A 12808-nucleotide genomic window follows, 5' to 3' on the forward strand; every position below is an offset into this window, starting at 1 on the left:
CAAGGAACACCACTTACAAAAACCAGAGCAGAGCAGTTAAGAATATAGAGGTGAGGTAGCAAAAAAGATGCAGTTGCCTGAGGGCTGAGAGATAAGCTTGCAGAAAATTTCTCTATCAATTAGCTAGTGTCTTTTTTAGGTAAATGACAAACGTAGTTTCAGAATTTCCATAAATCAGTATATGGTGCGGTTAGGTAAATCTTGAGCACAAGGACTATGTCATATGTTCTATTTAATCCCCAGGGTGTATTTAGCAAGGTGCCTATTACATAGGTAGTGCTCAATAAATGCTTGTTAAATAAGTGACACCAACCATGAACTTCTTGATGTCATAGTCTGTGTTATATACCACTGTGCTATTCACAGCCCCAAGCACTGTGCTTGTCACAGCTCAGTGAATATTTGTTGAAGGGATGACAGTGGTGGCAGTCTTCAAATATTGTCATGAAAGATTAATTTTGCAAGGTTTTCAGGGTGTCAAGCTGCCCTAGCCTGCTCTGAAATTATTCACAAGGTTTGTAAATCCCACCCATTCTTATAGTGAGTTTTCAGTTCTTAATCTCCTATTGAAAAGCTGCTTGTCAAAAATATATTTATCTTTAACGGGCTTTTTAACACTTGGGCTTATTAGCCATGCTGTTTATCAAATAAGAAAATTAAATTTTACATTAACTCTTTTCTACCAGTAAATTTTATTTTCTAATCCACCTGTAATTGCCTTATACTTAGGATTTTTTGGATTCTAAAAGTTGTATTGATTGCAAATTATTTCTTGGATTAGAAAGTAATGCCACTCAGAGCTATATTCAACCACCTTAGACCAAAGTCCAATTTAAAGGCAGTTCTACAAAGTTGAGGTTATGAGTCTTGGGCTCAATTTTCACTTTAACCAGCTAGTTTCACACTCCACCCTTCAACTCAGGCATCTTTTTTAGCAGCTATGTATTGTTTATCATCAACGACTTAAGGTATAAAGTGTGAATGTCAGTAGTGAACATCCATTTTCAGTAAGGAAAAAAATCAAATTGAATATCCCACTGATGTTAGAGCAATAGCTTCATTTAAATAAATGAAGTGCTGCACAATGTCTTAAAAGCACATTTATTCTGTTTGCACTGAGCTTATCAGTTTATTGATAGACTTTGGTACAATATGAAATACAGGAGGACTCAGCAGATGGGCAAAATAATTAATGAAAAATGTTTTCTTTTACATAAGTAAATAATGCTATAAATCTTCACAGTAAATTGGAAGCACTTTCTCTTTTATATGAAGAAATGAGTAAACCTTGGAAAAGTCATTTTATAAAACTGTTTTCTTTGGTGCTGTTTGTTTTACATTCCATAAAACAGTGCATTTTGCTAGCTAAAGAATTACTAACACTTCCTTATTTTTCAAAGATTCTAATATTCTCCTAAGTACATATTCAACTCACGTGTATGATTATATCCTGCCCAAAGTCTCTAATTAAGATGCTCAACATTATTCCAGTTCCATTATCCTTTAATTCTATATATCATTCTGATTCTTTTCCCTGTGTCAGGACCTATGAGCAGATCTGACAGTGAGATGGCAAAGGCAGGCTGGCTGTACTTAAGTAAGTCAGCTTGTCTATGCTGAGAGCATCCTTTGCCAACCTGCACAAGCATGGTTTGGTGAGCGTTGGACAATCGCTTGTCAGGCATTACTTTCAGTGTGCAATGAGGCAGAGATGAGCCACTTTGTAATATAAAAACAAATGATTAACTGGCAAATAAGCCCAGAAAATGAAATAAACCAAACCTGACAATACAGTGTAAGTGGATCAGGTAGGAAAGACAGCATGGCATGTCATATTATTGATTTTAATTAGCAGATAGAGTGGACTGAAAAGAAACAAAAGGAACTTTCTTCATAAACAAAAGGTTTTGCTACAATGATTGGTTAAGATTTGCTCCCATTTTGTAAGGCCAACATCTAGGGCACATAATCTATGTTGTCTTTCTTCTTTCTCTCTTTCTCCCCCCTCTAACTTTTCTTTCCCTTGTACTTTTTCAAATATAGCTAATTGGAGGATGAAGTAGTGGGCACGGTCACAGGGGGCTTCGAAGAAAAAGACTGTGCTATGTATCTGGGTGTTGTGGGTTGGTCTTATTCTGTCTCCCTGCCCCTCACAAAATTCATGTATTGACGCATTATTCTTGAATAGTTGAGAATGTGATGGTATTTGGAGATAAGGTCTTTAAAGAGGTAATCAAGTTAAAATGAGGTTATTAGGGTGGTCCCTTTTTCAATATGACTACTGTCCTTATAAGAAGAATAAATTTGGAAACAAATACACAGAGAAGACATGAGAAGACACAGAGAGAATATGGCCATTGGTAAGCCAAAGGGAAAGTTCTGGAACAGATTCTTCCTCAAGGCCCTCAGGAACCAATCCTGCCAACATCTTGATCTTGGATTGTTAGCCTCCAGAACTGTGAGAAAATACATTTCTGTTAGTTAAGCCGCTGAGTCTGTGACACCTTTTTTATGGCAGCCCTAGCAAACTCATATACTGTTTTGGGTTTTTTTTACAGAATTATTTATCCATCGTCAGTGAAGCTCTATAGTTTTTTCAAGTGAGATTATCTCCATCTGAGAGTCAAAGTATGTGCTTCCAATGCAAAAAGCACTTTACCCTCTGCTGCCTATATTGAACTGCTGAAGGCATTTTACAAGTGAGGCCTGTGTTAAATTTCTGAATATTAGTTATACCCTCATCCTGGTTGAATATCTCTTTGGAAAAAAATCTGGTCATTTAAACTTGCCAGTAACAAAAATGGAGAAGGTATCCACATAGACAACAAAATCTAAACAATTCTTCTGCCTCTAGGAAAGTAACTAAACCAGGAGTGGTTACTGTGGCAGGTTAAAGATGGTTGCAAATTCTTGACCATCCCTACCACCCAGAGATGGAGATTGCTTGTGTACTTACCAAATCCGGCTGAGCAAATAAAATATGATGGAAGTGACCTTATGCCATTTCCAGCCCAGTCTTTTGGAGGACTGGAGGCTTCCACTTCCTCCTTCTTGAACGGCAGTCACCATGTAAGAAATCCAACTCCCCTGAGACTGCCATGTGGTGGGAAGCCCACCCTAGCTTCACAGGGTGACAGAAGGGCACATGGACAAGCCTGAGTTGCCACATATGTGAGAGAAATCTTTGTGGTTCTTCCGGCCATCACAGTCATTATCCAAGGTCAGGGGAGTGACAGATTGTAGCCAACAGCACAAACTGAGGTCACACATATGGCCCTGCCTTTGTCAGTTCAGGCTACTATAATGAAAGACCTTACACTGGGTGGATTATAAAACAAACATTAATTTCTCACAATTCTGGAGACTGAGAAGTCCAAAACCAAACTGCTGACAGATTCAGGGTCCAGTGAGGGCCCACTTCTCAGTTCATACTAATTACCTCCCAAGAGCCCTGCCTCCAAATTCCATCACAATGGGAATATGATTTCAATATATAAATTTTGAAGAGACACAAACATTCAGTCCATAACAGGCCCCAAGTAAACATTTTAGTCAATCCACAACTGTATGACTCACCCCAACTGACCTCACTTGACTCTATGAGGCAGAGGTGAGCTACTCTCCATGTTTCTGACCCTCAGACTTGGGGGGGAGTACTTTGGTACGCAGAAAAAAGGTAATTGAAACAACTTAAGCTATTGAGGCTTTATAAAGATGTATTTAGAAACAATTTTTATGCCATGCATCTTGAATATAAATAGTTTTGTATCAGAGAAAAAGAAAGCATCTGTGAAACCAGATACATGTTGACAGATGAGGAGCTCTCAAGTAAGTGCGAATTTTTATTTGATTCAGTTTCACTCTTGGGGTTCTACAGTGTTAAATAGAACTTTCTATAGCATTATAGTTCTGTCACTAACTTGGGAACCTCTCCGGAGGGGAAGTTCATTATGGATCCCTTTGGTCATGACCACAGTCCTTTGGACCAGGTGGGCAGCTTGGAGATTAGCTAGCTCAATTTTTTTATTTTATCCAGCATAAAGGAAGGCTCAGAGAGTTTAAGTGACTTGCCCAATGTCATAGGACCTATAGTGGACCTGGGCAGAGCACAGAATCTGCAATACAATTTTAATGAAACTTCTAAATTATTAAAGATGATCCTTTTAGTAATTCCCATATTTTAAAAATTCTACAAAATTCAGCATTAGGATCCGCCAAGATCTTCATCTTTGTCCAGCATCTTACTGCCACTATATGTGTGCATACATACACATACACATATATTTCAACATATACTTGCTCCTACTTTAACTTTTGCTTGTACATATATAAACATACGAATTGTTCCAATAATATGAACATGTTTTCTGTGCGTAATGTATTAGTGTCATGAAGTAGGGTACAAACCTTGGAGAATTTCTGGAAAGAGTTCAATACAATGGAGATTGGTAAGCTATTAATATAATAAAGTCCACTTGTATCAGGCATTACTGAATGGGAAAGACCTGCCCCATCAGTTTAAACCCAGTCTTCAGAGGCTGCCAGCCATGTGCAACCAGAGATGATATGTTCCACTGTGTGGCTGGAGCTCTGCCGATACTGTGATGGGAGTCAGTCGGGACCTCTGTGCAGACAGACTGAAATTACTTCCACATTACAGTGAACACAAAAGAACAAACCTTATTAAACACAGATTTAGCTCATTATTGTATAAATCTCTCACTGAAAACGAAGCTAATCCTTTGTGCCTGAATATTGAACACAGCACTGATATTACAGTGAAGATAGAGATAATACCCTCCTCTATGTCTTGGCTCACCTCTGTCATATCAGTGAGGAAAACATGTAATTGCTGTGGCTAGTGCCTATGAATAAGAGGGACCGCCCACTAGATCTGGAGTCAGATTCCTCTATCTGGTTAGCTACACCCTCTTTCCTGAAAAATCTTTCCAGACTAATCTTCACTCAAAAGGCCTTCAGTGCAAGTTAATCTGGGGTTTCAAGTTGCAAAGGTCTTGGATGGCAAACGTTATGTTTGTGTTCTTCAGTAATTATATTTGACTGAAAACACATTTGCAACTGGCTCTGCACTCAGATTAGGAACTCCCCAGGGCCAGTGTCAACACCTCAGCAAGGCCCCTCAATTCACACAGGATTGGGGAGTAGCTTAGATCTGTGCACATCTGCCTTTTTCCCAATAAATGCATTTGTTCGTGGATATAACAGAATCTTCTCTATTTTTGATGTTATGTGCTTAAACTTTTGTTAAGTACTATTTTTCCCTTTTAGAGACTTGAGCTGTCCAGTAAAACTTAGGACCTGGGTCTCTTCCCAGACAAAGTTGAAAATGGAAAAAGTATAATTCTCATAATAATTAGTAATTGCTTTCATCCCTTAAATATAAAAACAAAATTTTTGATTGATAGTTTGTATAAGTGGTGGAGAGAAAGGAAAATTAATAACAATCAAGAGATAGAGAAAGAGAACAACAACAAAAAGGAAACAAGATAGAATTAACGAATAAGGGCTAGAAAACCAAGATGTTCTTAAACTCTAACTATGCTTGTTTTCCTGTTGTCAGCTGCTTTATTACTGCCAAACATTTTCTCCATCTGATTTTTTCCATAAAATATAATTGGTAACACAACACAATAGGACCGGACAGATGAGGCTGATTTTATTCCCTTATCTAAATTCATACTCAATGTTCTAACAGCTGGGCTCATACAAGTTAATCAAACAAATAATGGCTCCAAATTTTTATTTATTTATTTTTTCAGATTTGAGATGGAAGGCAGCTTGCTAGAAACCAATCATGGATATTGAAATCACATGTCAGAGTGGGCGAAAATTCCAAGTGTTTTTACTAATGTTGCCTCTTTACCTATCAACCAATATAGATATAAAAGTAAATTCTCCTTATCAGGCTATTGCCATTTTCACAGAAGAATTTTCATTTTATGTTGAATTATGTCCTCTATTTTTTGATACTTATTTAGGAAGAAGGTGACTTCAGTGAAAACTGCTGGTATTTCTACATTTTCCAGTCTCAAGGTTACTGTGCTTTTAGACAAGTGAGATCAAGTAAAGTGGGAAGAGAAAGGCCTCAGTCTGTATGTTCAGTGACACTGCACATGGAGTAGCTATACTCATTCATTCAGTTATCAGTTTCTTCCTGTTCATCTAGTTGGGGCAGATACCTGTGCCATTTTCCCATGTATATATTACCTTTCCCAACTACCTATCTTCCTCTTCTCAGCTACTGTCAGTTTATAAACATCTTATCAGTTTTGAAGGACTATTTTAAAAATAACCTTTTCATTTAATTATGAAAGACTTTTTTTAATCATCTGGATTCTTATAATACGCAATAAAAATCATTTTTAAATTTTTAAAAAAATTCTTAAATGTTGCAAATGATATACCAAAACAATTCAAATAAAATAAAAATGTCAAAAAGAATATCAAATCCAGAAGCTAAAAATCAATAAATTAAAATGTAAAAAGACATAGAAGTTCTCTCTGGAAAGTATATCATGTATCACAAAGTTTCACTTTTTCTATTGATTTTGTAAAAATTACTGAGAAACTTGAATAATTCAATATACAACTATGCAAAAGTATGAAAAACTAGTTAACAAAAAAGGAATTTGTGTAATGAACAAAATATAAATATTACTTTACCTATGAAAAAAGACCTAATCCAAATTGACCTATTGTTTTCATTTGCCGTATTAGTCAAAATCCAAAAGTTGGTAGTATCTACTCTTTCCTGCACTGTTAAGTAATATGTTGGGGTGGTTAACACCATACAGCTGAACTGTTTGTGTTCATAGTGTAGCTTCATTATTTATCAGCCACATGACTTTGGCTAAGTGATTTAGCCACTCTACTGTGTTTCAGATCCTTCTGTTTAAAATATGGAACTGGGCGTGGTGGTTCACGTCTGTAATCCCACCACTTTGGGAGGCCGAGACAGGAGGATCACCTGAGGTCAGGAGTTCAAGACCAGCCTGGGCACCATGGTGAAACCCCGTCTCTACTAAAAATACAAAGAAATTAGCCTGGTGTGATGGCACATGCCTGTAATCCTAGCTACTTGGGAGGCTGAGGCAGGAGAATCCCTTGAACCTGGTGGGCGGAGGTTGCAGAGCTGAGATCGCACCATTGCACTCCAGCCTAGGCAACAGAATGAGACTCTGTCTCACAATAAATAAATAAATACAAATTTAAAAAATAAAAATAAAAAATAAAATAAATATGGGTAGTGATATAGTGTCTAATGCAGCATGAGGATTAAATGAGTTAATAAATGTCAAATGTCAAGTATAATAAGTTGTAAGTGTTTAGCAGTGACCACTCTGGAAAGTTAGCTAATGCTGTCCACTTTGGGGGACAAATTTTATACAGCATATGTACAAAAATATTAGCCATGTTCATAAACATTTTATATGACAACACTCCCATACCTAAGAACTAAACTTTTGAAAACTTACCACATACATTTGATAGAAAAACAAAAAATGAGATCAGAAAAGATAGATTGCAGCTTTCTCATTGTACAATATAAATCCAGTATTATAGCAAATAAATGAGATGAAATGTTTTGTTTAAATAAGTTGAGACTTTTATGTAATGGAAAACTATGCAGACTGAAGCTTTCAAAAAATGTGATAGAACCATTTATAAGATATGAAAAGAATCCCCAAAGTGTCATTAAGAATAGATGTATAAGACATGTGCATGATCTCTTTTGTGTAAATGGAAGGACACATATTATACATCGTGGTATGTGCCTGTTTTTATTTGGAAGAATAAACAGCAAATTAATCCTAGTTAGCTTTGCAGACAAGTACTAAGAAGGTGACAAAGATTTTCTTTTCATAATTTTATACTTTTCCTAAGTTTTTGAATTCTCCAATCAGTAAAAGTTCACACTTCAACTTAAAATCAACAGAGTTTATCTGGTAGGTGAGATTATAGTCTACTTTTATTTATCATTTTCATATTAAAATATATTTGAAGGCAAAAAGAAATCTACCTAAACAACTTAAAAATTCTGAAAATGTGTTACGTGACAGTACCACATTTATTATTCTCTTTTAGAAACATTATTCAGTCTTTTCAGTTTAAATTTTTATAAACTAAGAATATTATGTAATGTTATATGCAAAAAAGCAATATATAAAGTTACATGTAGACTGATTACAACTAAATGGAATATTCATGTTAAAAAATGAATACTTGTTTAAAAATCATCTTAAGAAATATATAAATATATGAAGAAGTTATATGCAGAGTAAAAATTTATTACATTGGAGTAATAAAATATTTTTTTATTTTTAAAAATAAGTATTTTTAAAATAATTATTGCCACACAAATATGAAAAATTGTAGTTATATGTTAATATAATTTTATTGGTATGTCTAAATTTAAGCCAATTCCTAATTAGAAAATCAATTAGTAAGAATAATGAGGCTATTTTGATAACAAAATTTGAAATCAGACATTATTTGATGACAGATAAGATCTCATATCAACCTCAGCATTTATGAAATGTATGCAAAACATTGGTGGTTTAAGCCGAACTTTGATTTAACTTTCATGGAATTGTTGTGTTTTATAAAACCGACTTTAACAATATTTAGTTTGTACTCTTCAGATGGGCTTTTGGTCAATATCACAGTCATCACAGTCAGGATATTTGCATGTTCACTTCTTCCACTGGCTCATACGCTCCTTGAAGAGAGCAGAACAGAATAAATGCAAACATGAACTTTGGAGCCATAGCCAGGTTTGTATCCTGGTTCCTTCCTTTTCTGGAAGGGGTGCGACCATGACCGGATTGTTAACCTCTCTTAGCCTCTCATGGAGGGACATTAAGCCTTTCTCACAGGATTTTCTAAATACTAAATGAAATGATATGTTAGTAGAAAAGCAATTAGTTCAAAATAAAGTACATACCCCCAAAATCTCAAAACCTTTTTCCCTTTAAATATGTTGACATTGTCCCAAAGTCTTTTTAAATTATTAAACATAGTAGGTATTTAATTCATATTCTCCACATGATAGAATTAAGGGATTCTGTAGAGCTTATATCTCTTTTATATTCAAGAAGCATAAAGTTACCTTGGATCAATGGCAAACAGTAAACTAATTTTTTAAAACAAAACACCTATTCCAAAAATTGCTTGGCAATTTGATAAGCTGGCTGAAGAAGAGATGGATTGGATGAGAAAAAAGGAAACTTTCTGCAAATTTGAAGAGAAATCCAGATGCTCTAGCCAGTGAAACTGTTGTCAATGATTTTGCCATTCATACTCCACCCCTTTAATGCATACCATAAAATGACAAAATGGTGAATGTTGTTTTCTTGAAAGTAATTAACTGTAAGTCCTGCATTGATGTTTATATTAGATTCCCCAGATGCTAACAGAGGTAATACTGGAGTGGGGAAGGTAAAGAATGTGTAGACATGCTAAGCGTCAGTAGTGATAGCCACATTTTCAGTAATGATCGTCTCAGTTCCTGCATTCACTGAAGCCAAAGCAAAGGAGTATGTGGGATGGAAATCACTGGACACAGTCGAAGTCTCTTTATTGATTGTTTTCTCAAAAGAGTCTCAGCTTTTGGTAATTTTTATAACAATAAAAGAAGTTAAAGAGCGTTAATGAACACAACCAAAAATGCAGTTCATTGCATTGTCTTAAGCACAGAAACTAGAGCCTAGAGACTTCACTAAATAGATTTTCTCAACTAAAAACACCGCATGCATAGATATTTTTTAAATAAAGATTAGTATCCTTCCTTCCTTCCTTCCTTTTTCTTTCTTTGTTTCTCTTCTTTCTTTCTTTTTAAGAAAGGTTTCTCAGAGCATGGGTGTAGACTTTTATTGTGTTTAATCTCCATATTCAGAACTAATATGTTTGTATTGCTATTTTGGATTTACATCTATACTCTGTCACCCATGCTGGAGTGGCACAATCATAGCTCACTGCAGTCTTGAATTTCTGGGCTCAACTGACCCTCCTGCTTCAGCCTCTGGAGTAGCTGGCACTATAGGTGCACACTGTCACACCCAGCTAATTTTTTTTAATTTTTGTAGAGACAGGGTCTCACTTTGTTGCCCAGGCTTAATTTCTATTTTCCAAGCCAAAAAACAAATTTTTATTCTCACTGAAATATCAACTTAAATGTTCTGAAATTATAATTCTGAGTGATTATCTTTCATTAAAATATACAAAATGTGAGACTAAGAAGCAGGAGGCCAAATTGCTGTATTAAAGATTACTCTCTTAATGTTTTTATGATTGAATATTTAGGCATAGAAGCTGTCTCTTAACTTATCAAAATAGATATTATAGTGATCATTCTGTTTGGAGCTTCATTTACTCTCTTCTCTAGTAGATTGCTATGCATAAATTATTTTATCATTAAATTGTAGAATTTAAATGTTTGAAGGTAACCTGAAGATCATCTATTAAAGGACTCAATTTCAGAAGGAAGAAACTGAGCTCCAAAGTAGGTAACGTTTTAGAACTGTCGGTGGTGTGGCAGGACAAACACCAGGATCACCTCTCTCTTACTTTTATATTATATCTTTCCTCAATGCATTATTTTATTTAATTCTTTGAGACAGTCCTTTCAACTCTTTAAAAAGCCCGACTATAGGCCAGGCATGGTAGCTCACGCCTATAATCCCAGCACTTTGGGAAGCCGAGGCAGGTGGATCATCTGAGGTCAGGAGTTCGAGATCAGCCTGGCCAGCATGGCAAAACCCTGTCTTTACTAAAAATACAAAAATTAGTCAGGCATGGTGGCACATGCCTGTAGTCCCATCTACTCAGGAGGCTGAAGTGGGAGGATCGCTTGAACCCAGGAGGTGGAGGTTTCAGTGAGCTGAGATCATACCACTGCACTCCAGTCTGGGTGATAGAGCAAGACTCCATCAAAAAAAAAAAAAAAAAAAAAAAAAAAACCTGATTATAGTTTAGAAAACAGGTTTTATGTGATTCCAACAGAAAGCCCTCTATGGCTATGGATGCTGAGTAAATTAAAGCCTGCCATTAACTTTTCCCTTGTTGAAGTTTGAGAACATAAGGCGACATTTTTGATGAGAGAAGCTCGGTTTGGATCAACCTCACTACATGTACATGTCTAAGCTAGCCTCCACCTGCAGGCTTAGAAGAATTCCTCCATAAATTTGGACAGAGCCACACTGTTAGCTAGCTTTCACCTCAGGTCATCAAATACATGTTTTAGGCAGAAAACTCTTAAGGAGGTTTTTTAAAAAGAGGAATTTTTAGTCAATATTTTGGGATTTGTTTTCACAGCATTGAGAGTTAGAAAGATACTATGCAGCCATAAAAAAGGATGAGTTTGTGTCCTTTGTAGGGACATGGATGCAGCTGGAAACCGTCATTCTCAGCAAACTATTGCAAGAACAGAAAACCAAACACTGCATATTCTCACTCATAGGTGGGAATTGAATAATGAGATCACTTGGACCCAGGAAGGGGAACATCACACATCGGGTCCCATTGTGGGGTGGTGGAAGTGGGGAGGGATAGCATTAGGAGATATACCTAATGTAAATGAGGCATTAACGAGTGCAGCACACCAACATGGCACATGTATACATATGTAACAAACCTGCACGTTGTGCACATGTACCCTAGAACTTAAAGTATAATAATAATAATAATGATAAAAGAAAGAATCAAGGAAAATCTTTCTATCTTTTCAGGCTGTTGAAAAAAAATTAGAGAGTGAATTATTGCTTCTTACCTCCCGAATGTCGCTAACCCTTCAGGTTGCTCCATTTATATCACCACGTGATCTCATGGATGAGTCAGACTTGGGCTGTAAGCAAAAATTGAAAAAGACAAAACAGTCAAAAAAGCACTGCCTAGCCAAATTACAACAGTAAGTATTTCTCAATGTAAGTATCAAATAGAAAAGAAAAACTACAAAAAAAAAAGGTCACAGAGATATAGAATACCAATATTCTGACTGAAGAAAATTTGGATGTAAGCCTGATTGCATTCACACAATATAAATACATCTTTGGAGATTTAAACTTTGGAAAACAAATTTTTAACAAAATACATTTAACACTGTTAAACCAGGCCATCCATATAGCTATTAAAATTTAATTAATGCAAGAAAAGCTTTAAAGTAATAACAAGTATTTAAATATATTTCTCTAGAATTCTTTGATGCAATTTCTACACTAATAGCTCCCTCTTATACAGTACAAAACAAAATTGTTCTCTAAAAAAAGTCATTAGGTAGCCTAATTTGTCTCAGAGACACTTGTGGTATCTGAGAATTCATTGTTGACTTTTTCTTAGAAATTTCTTTTTAAACTAGGGTTAGGGTATTATAGAGTATTAAGAAAAATGTACTCATAACGTAAGACTATGTGCTCGGTATTCCTAAGACACAAGTAGTAGGTAGGCACAGTCCAAATGTTTCGGATTCTAGATGTTGTCCCTTGCTTTCATTAGATTACAGTCTAGCAGGAAGCCTGACATGTAAATAATGAATTCAGTGAAGTCTCATGTCAGAAGTATGCCCAATGGACAATTATGTCTAAAATTAGAGAACAGTTGAATATATCTGTCTTTTAACTTCTCTCAGTTCAATTTTCCTCAACTATAAAATAAGATTAGATTCCATCAATGCTTGACTCTAACCTCAACTCTAGTATCTGCTAGTTTTATGAGTATTTCCAGTTTTACATAAAATTAGTCCAAATAAAATATAGCTCTTTATACATTAGACATGTCCCTGTGCGGACCAATT

General features: G+C 35.6%; 1 long non-coding RNA gene across 1 annotated transcript in view; it reads right to left on the reverse strand.

Moving 5' to 3' along the window:
- Nucleotides 1-1104: 1104 nt before the first annotated feature.
- The window catches only part of LOC126957039 (uncharacterized), an 81913-nt gene continuing 70209 nt past the window's right edge, over nt 1105-12808 (reverse strand). The window contains exon 3 of the long non-coding RNA XR_007726633.1: nt 1105-2456. This is a non-coding gene — a long non-coding RNA (uncharacterized LOC126957039). The remainder of the gene's footprint in view (nt 2457-12808) is intronic.

Source organism: Macaca thibetana, chromosome 6 (assembly GCF_024542745.1).
Source record: "Macaca thibetana thibetana isolate TM-01 chromosome 6, ASM2454274v1, whole genome shotgun sequence".
NCBI classification, from domain to species: Eukaryota; Metazoa; Chordata; class Mammalia; order Primates; family Cercopithecidae; genus Macaca; species Macaca thibetana.